General features: G+C 30.4%; 1 long non-coding RNA gene across 3 annotated transcripts; it reads right to left on the bottom strand.

Moving 5' to 3' along the window:
- Window positions 1-2,670: 2,670 nt before the first annotated feature.
- Window positions 2,671-6,349, bottom strand: LOC139866447 (uncharacterized). Of its 3 annotated transcripts, XR_011765462.1 has the most exons (5): window positions 6,133-6,349; window positions 5,960-6,038; window positions 4,851-4,938; window positions 3,915-4,721; window positions 2,671-3,067 (listed from the first exon to the last, which is right to left on the bottom strand). It is a non-coding gene; the product is annotated as an uncharacterized lncRNA (long non-coding RNA). The 3 variants fall into 3 exon arrangements; XR_011765460.1 differs by having other exon boundaries at window positions 3,915-4,952; XR_011765461.1 differs by having other exon boundaries at window positions 3,915-4,938.
- Between the last annotated feature and the right edge of the window lie 917 nt (window positions 6,350-7,266).

The following is a 7,266-nucleotide window of genomic DNA, read 5'->3' as shown; positions in this document are numbered from 1 at the left end:
TATTTGGGTGGAGTTTATTTAAGATTTTTTATGAAAATGGTTATTTAACACTTTACCCCCTGTTTGGGGGCTCGATTTGAATATCTGAAAAAGTGTGGGGTCTTTGTTGGTGAAGTGAAATATAATTAGAATTAAAAAAAAGTAAAAGGACGAAAATGCCCCTAGTTACTAATTACGGAGTGTCATTTTTGTCTATGAGATAGAGTTGTAATCCCTTGAATCCAATAATTTGCTTGAAATCCAACGGACCAATTAGAGCGCGACATGTGGCTCGACAATCACATGTGATTGAATAAAAAAAGTTCAAAAAAAAAAAAATATTTTTTTCATTTTTTTCGAAAAAAAATATTTTTTTTTGCAAATTCATTTTTTTGAAGAAAAAAAGTTTTCAATTTTTTTTCAATCACATGTGATTGGATTTGATATGCAGTAAATCACATGTGATTCTGCATATCAATCACATGTGATTATAAAATCTCAATCACATGTGATTCTGCATGTCAAATCCAATTACATGTAATTGGAAGAAAAAAAATTCAAAATTAAAAAAAAAAACTTTTAACCGGAAACAGGTTTTAATTCGGTGATTTGATCAAGTTTGTTAGCGTTTCGTGATCATATCTTCAAAATTTCAGACTCTAATTCGGTGATTTGATCAAGTTTTGATCGAAAATTTGGTGTTTAAAGGTTTTAGCACAAACTTAATGAAAAATTCGTCATTTTACTGAAAAAAAATTTCAATTACATGTGATTGGATTTGACATGCAGAATCACATATGATTGGTTTTACAATCACATGTGATTGACATGCAGAATCACATGTGATTTACTGCATGTCAAATTCAATAACATGTGATTGAAAAAAATTTGGAAAAAAAATTTTCGAAAAAAAAATTTTGAAAATAAATTATTTTTTGAAAAAAAAAAAATTTGAAAATAAATTATTTTTTGAAAAAAAAAAATTTAAATTTTTTTTTCCAATCACATATGATTATCGCGCTACGTGTCGCACTTTGATTAATCTTAACTTGAAAATTGGTTTCATTTGAATATTTCTCCTATTAGATGATATAGTAATCTTCACTGAACAGTTTTTATGGTAAGAAAAGGGTACGTGGTTAGAAAAAATCTTTTAATTATTTACTATATTTTTGATATTCGATCAAAGAAATTAACTATATTTGGAAGAAATGCATTTGTACACGTACAGAACCTTCGATCTCACCACTTTTAAAACTTAATTTCTACAAAGTCTCATTTAACGAGAAAATAAAATATTTAGAAACTAAACACGAGCATAAGAAGGTGACGGATCTAATTTCCAAATGGAGTATTTATCAAGCAATCAACTAATTAAATACCGAGTAATCAATGATACTACCGGAAAATTCAGCACACATGTATTATTATATTATTATACTAGCTTAAGACTCGCGAATTCACGGGATTTTTGTAGGGTCAAATCAAATTTCAATTTGTGCCATTAAGAAGATTTTATATAATACTTGTTAGGTTGATTGGATATCAAAACAATATTAGAAGTAACGGTGTATTAATATTGCAAAAATCAAATAATACGAAGTTAAAAATCATAATATTGCAAAAAGCGAGACTTTGTAGTTAATTTTTTTGTCAAGTTTCTCACAAATTACTCAATGATTCTAATATCTTAGCGTGTTGATAAATGTATAAGTAGTGAAAGCTATTTGTTTTATTTTGGGTACATTTTGGATCTCCTTCACGAAAACGACGCGTAGTACCTTCTCGTTACGGAAATTTCGTCCCGAAAATAATGATCAAATTAGTTAACTGAATTTATGAATTTCATTACAAAGTTACCAAAGACGGCGAGAACCCAATTTGATACGATTTGGGTGATAGTTGATCTATCTGTCTGTAGTAACAAATTAAAATAAACTACATGATGGTTTAAGGATCGGGTTCCTGCAATGCGATTCGGGTTTCCCCCAGAAAGCGCGTGCGTGCGTGACATATGATCGCGAAGGTGGTTAAGTCCTCTCTGGATGATGCTGACAACTTGCATTAAAAAACAAATTAAAATAAATAGCATTATGATATTCAATGAAATAAATAGTTTCACATGTGTAAATTATCAAATCATGTTGAAAGACATAATATTGTGAATGACAAAGCAAAATATGTTACAATCACTTGATCTAAAATATTGAGGTGATATGGAGTAATAAACGTATTCAAGTTGCAAATTATAGCCGGAAATATAAAAATTATAAACAGCAGGGGTAGAAAATGTAAATACATATGTGCGGGGAAATCAGTTTAAACGTATGTTAGGGTTTGGTTTTGATTAGTTGTTAAGCTCTTTTATATGTTCCAAATTTAGTTTGTATATAAATTATTTATTCGATAACTAATGAAATTACATAACTGAAATTAGTCGTTCAAAAACAAAACAAAAAATCAATTTGATCAAACATGTTACGGAGTATTCTCTAATTAGTACAAACCCCGTATATCAAGAGTCTATTGACGGAAATAAAAATTGTCATTATGCTGTAACATTTATGTCCATCGAAACACGTTGATTTCAACATTTTCTATGAAATTCAAAGATTTTCTTTTCTATTCTCTTTATTTTGTATATATACTTGCAAACCATCCTCATGACTTTTAAAATCAAATCAAAAAAAGGAAAACTAATAATTCGGTTTCTTAGATAAACTGCAATTATATATGAAGGAATGTAATCTACAAAATCGTACTCTATTATAAGTAGTTTGATACATGTCCTAAAACCAAACAACTTTTACCGAAATTGACTTTTCACTAGCAAGCGGTGGTCCGTGAGTTGCTGCAGATGAGAAAGTATAATTGCAAAACATTCGGCATTTGGCGTGCTAAAATTACAAAATAGTGTAATTTGCAAACTCTAAAAAAATTCCATAAACGTGATTCCTCCTTGAGAGTCTGATAGTGTTTTTTACTCTTTCCTTTTTGCGGTTTTTGTTGTCATCTACATCTGTACCTATTAGATTGTTAAGAGTTTGATAGCGTTTTGTACTCTTTCCTTTTTTGCGGCTGTTGTCGTCTACATGTACATGGAAAGGAAATATTAGTAGACAATATGTACATCAGTAACAATGCAATTGTCAAGTGCTACACGAATTAGCAGAGTTAACAAAGGGTGCTATTGTAGCCAGTCAACAAAAAGTAGTTGGATACTAATATTGTGGACCAGATTGCAATGAAAAATTCAATAAGGCAACAACGTATAGAGAAAGCAACAATGCTTGACACAGGAATGAAAGTCGTCCAATTATTAAGATCTCACTTAAATTATATTTAGAGGTGGGAATTTTGACCCATATAATTATGAATGGTCAATTTGAGCTATGTTTTTTCTTTAACGGGGTCAAATGGGTAGTGTCAAAATGTTAGGTTAAATTAATTGGCTCAAGCAGGTCAAAGTGGAAGTACCCTAATGTGTCAATGTCCATTTTCAATGCATCAAACCTTCAAATCATATTATTTAGAGAATACTTTTTTATAACGATAATAATTGACACAAGAATTACCAAATGGTTGACCCAACTTGTATAGAATTACAATTGTAATTTGACCCGAGACAGTTTTGATGTTTCCTGCTACCTATTTTGAAACCATGACATAACATACATTCACATAAACTATGTACATCATAAAACCGAACCCTATTCAACTTTAATAATTCACATATTGGTGGCATATGCATGTAAAATGTTGTTTGAAACATGCACATGATTCTGTTAGCGTACAATCTCTTGAATCATGAGATCAGACATTGCAAATTCGAATTCGCACAAACATTGATATGTATAGGCTTATAATTGTAGGTATATGGTTCTGTTTGTTACAAAATATTGTACACATATTAAATGAGAGTTATAAATATTTACCTTCTGGACGAAAAACAACATGAAGCCGATAAAATGATCGACGGTAGGCTCACATATCGTAAGACGACGCCTGCATCGAGGTTGGGGATATAACAACCGGGTGACCGTCTACAACTGTAAGTGTCATAGTACGCGACAACAAACAGAACCTGTACTGTGCACACTACATAAGAGAAACAAAACCGAAATTAGTTAAAAAGTACCATTTGTTAGACGTTGCTCTTCAATCTGGGGACTATCTAATGCAGATGCCCTGATACTTGCTTAGAACATAAGGGGGTTTAAACGTACACACATGATTCTGTAACCGCAAAACGCTTCTTTTACGCACCTGCTCAATGAGATCATATTTAAGCTTGAAATAAAAGAACCACCCCGGACTTGCAAATGATTCATTAGTCTACCACTAATGCAGTGTGGTCAGGCCCTATTTCATACAATCTTATAGAAAAAACCCATCCTCAACAATTTTCCCAAAACCAATACAGATCCACTAAGCATGCCAGGATGGTTAGTCATCTAGCATCATCCATTGCTTTTCAGTAGCTAAGAAAATAGTAGTGATAGCAGCAAGGAGCATACTCCAGTTAGGCAATTGGTTGATAAAAGTTCTCCGGGCAGCCATAGCAACCATGATAGGAAACAAACAGCTTGACACATTTTTTTTCTTCTTCTTATTATTATTATCAAATTTTTGATACAGAAAAGCCGATTCTAACATAATGTAGAAACAGGAGAACAAAATGTTTGTAACTACTCTTTTGTGCGAGTTAAGTCTTCTTAGCCTCAAAGATAACATGAATGAACCTCCCACATAATAGAGTAAAACAAAATGTAAGTAATTAGTTGTAGATGTTCAAAAACTCACCAAATTGATAGTAACATTTCGGTTGATAGAAACAAAAGCTAGACAACAAATATTAGGTGATTGCTTACCATGGGGACTTCAGATACTCGTACAATAGCAATTAGCAAACTTCAGACACTCGGCAACTTTATGATATTATCGGATCGTTTCAGTACCCTGAACAGTTTAAACTGAACATGACTTGAGAATACATAGTATAAATAAGAATATGGTATTGGATGTGCATATCACCATTTGCAGTAAAATTTAAGGCTAAAAATCGCATACATTTCAAGTCTTTCCATAACAATGAGTACGGGGCAATAAAATCGTCTATCATATAAATATACATAATATAGATAAAAAAAACATTAAATAAGACTCTATTCAACTTTGATCGTATGAACTTCTAAGTTGCATCAGGTCAAGTATGTTAAAAATGGAAATTCTATAAGAGACATGTGAAAGATCTAGAAATGTAGCCTGTCAAAGCTTCCATTTTAATGAAAGCAAATGAAAAGTTAGACTATTATTAAAAATCATCTCAATAGCTGAATGGTAATTTTGACCCAGTTACTAACAACAGGTTTATTAATTATAGGTTCAGTAATAATCACTACTTTGAAATGGTACCTTTTTTTATACTCAAATAGCAGGAATTTAAAAGTTAGACTGCACCAATAAACACATCAACATCAAAGATAAGCCCATTCTAACAAATTAGTTAACAGATGTTTACGAAGTAAACCAAAAATACATGCTTGTTAGTGTTTACGACTACGGTTTATTTACAAAACATAACGAATGTTGCATCAACAGATGGTTTTATGCGAAGAATTGTATGGGTATAAGTGTTGGATACATTATTGAAGCTGCACATAAGTGTTAGATACACTCAAAAAGAATTGTATGTGTATAATTATAGAATTTTCTACACATCAACTTTATCATGATAAGATATATGATATTACGTACTTTGTAAAAGACTAATTATATAACAAAGTAACAGATAGATATAGGATTTATATTGTATTAAAAGCAATGAAGGCATCTTTTTCATCAATAAGTGCTCATCGACTCATCGTGACTTAATCTATCAGTATAACAAATCGTACAGTAAATTATATGATGATTTTATAACATTATCAAAAAACTAACGATGAGTAATACATTATTTTATCAATAAATTTAGCGTTACCTTACAATCGAACCCATATGATTTCCGATCTAAACACAATAACTGTTGTTTTGGTGTTTTTGGAACCTCCAGGGCACGCCTGTATTTTTTTCATGTGTGTCGTTGAAAATATATTATAAGAAGGATTTACATTTATATTGTATTTGATAATTAAAGAGAAGAGATGTGTTTACCAACGAAATTGCCAATAATTAACAGAATGACTCCAATTGATCAAACCCTAGAATGACTCCAATTGATCTTCAGATACAGTACTGATTTGAGTACTGATTACTTGGATCTGCAAAATCGATCTTCAAATACCCTGATCCATCAAATCCTAAAACGATTTTACGCGATTTGGGAAGAAAAAGTTAGGATTGCTATGAATGCGAATGCGCTCTGTTGTTTTTTTTTCCCTCTGAATGTGTTGAATGAATTAGATGTACGTTAATCCCTAATTTTGTTATTCTAGCCTGCGTCTTTTCTCAACATGAGGGTTAATTAAGTCTTTTTAGTTGAAGAGCTAATCTTTATGGATGAGAAGACAATTTGAATGGTTATGATCTACTTTATATTTTAGAATGGATGGCTAGGATTAAATTGTTTAGATTTTGGTGACTTATTTATGTGTTTCTTTTAATATATATAATATATAATATATAATATATAATATATAATATATATATATATATATATATATATATATATATATATATATATATATATATATATATATATATATATATATATATATATAATATAATATAATATAATATAGATTATATTAATATATAATATATACAATATATTATAATTTTCCAGAAAAATATAATTCTAATTTTAATTCTAATTTAAGTTGGTTTGTAGATTCTATACATGTTGCCAAATTGCCTTTTTTATATAATTAGTAATTGATATTTATATACTTTAGAAGATTAATAATATCTTTGCCGTTCTTAAAAAATACTGTATATTTTAGAAGATAAACCAACTTTGTCATGCTTTATATTTTATTATTAGACTAATTAATTAGAATTGGATTAATAAATACTCCGTAATGATTAGGCTGTTTAGCTTAACTTCTACTCCATAACAACTCTGTTCAGATAGGAATTGAGCTTCCAAGTCACCAGGGCGGATTTAAGGGCGTGCAAACGTGCGCTCGCACAGGGCCCATAATCCAAAGGGGCCTATAGTGCTAGTACTTAACCAAGTTTTTTAGTGTTTATTGAACTTATTCGTACGTATATTTAAAACTTTTGTATACAAAATGACCTATTTTTTGTTAATTGAACAGGGCCCATATGAAAAATTAGAATTGACGG

Source organism: Rutidosis leptorrhynchoides, chromosome 9 (genome assembly GCF_046630445.1).
Source record: "Rutidosis leptorrhynchoides isolate AG116_Rl617_1_P2 chromosome 9, CSIRO_AGI_Rlap_v1, whole genome shotgun sequence".
NCBI lineage: Eukaryota > Viridiplantae > Streptophyta > Magnoliopsida > Asterales > Asteraceae > Rutidosis > Rutidosis leptorrhynchoides.
This window is presented reverse-complemented; position numbering and strand designations above follow the sequence as displayed.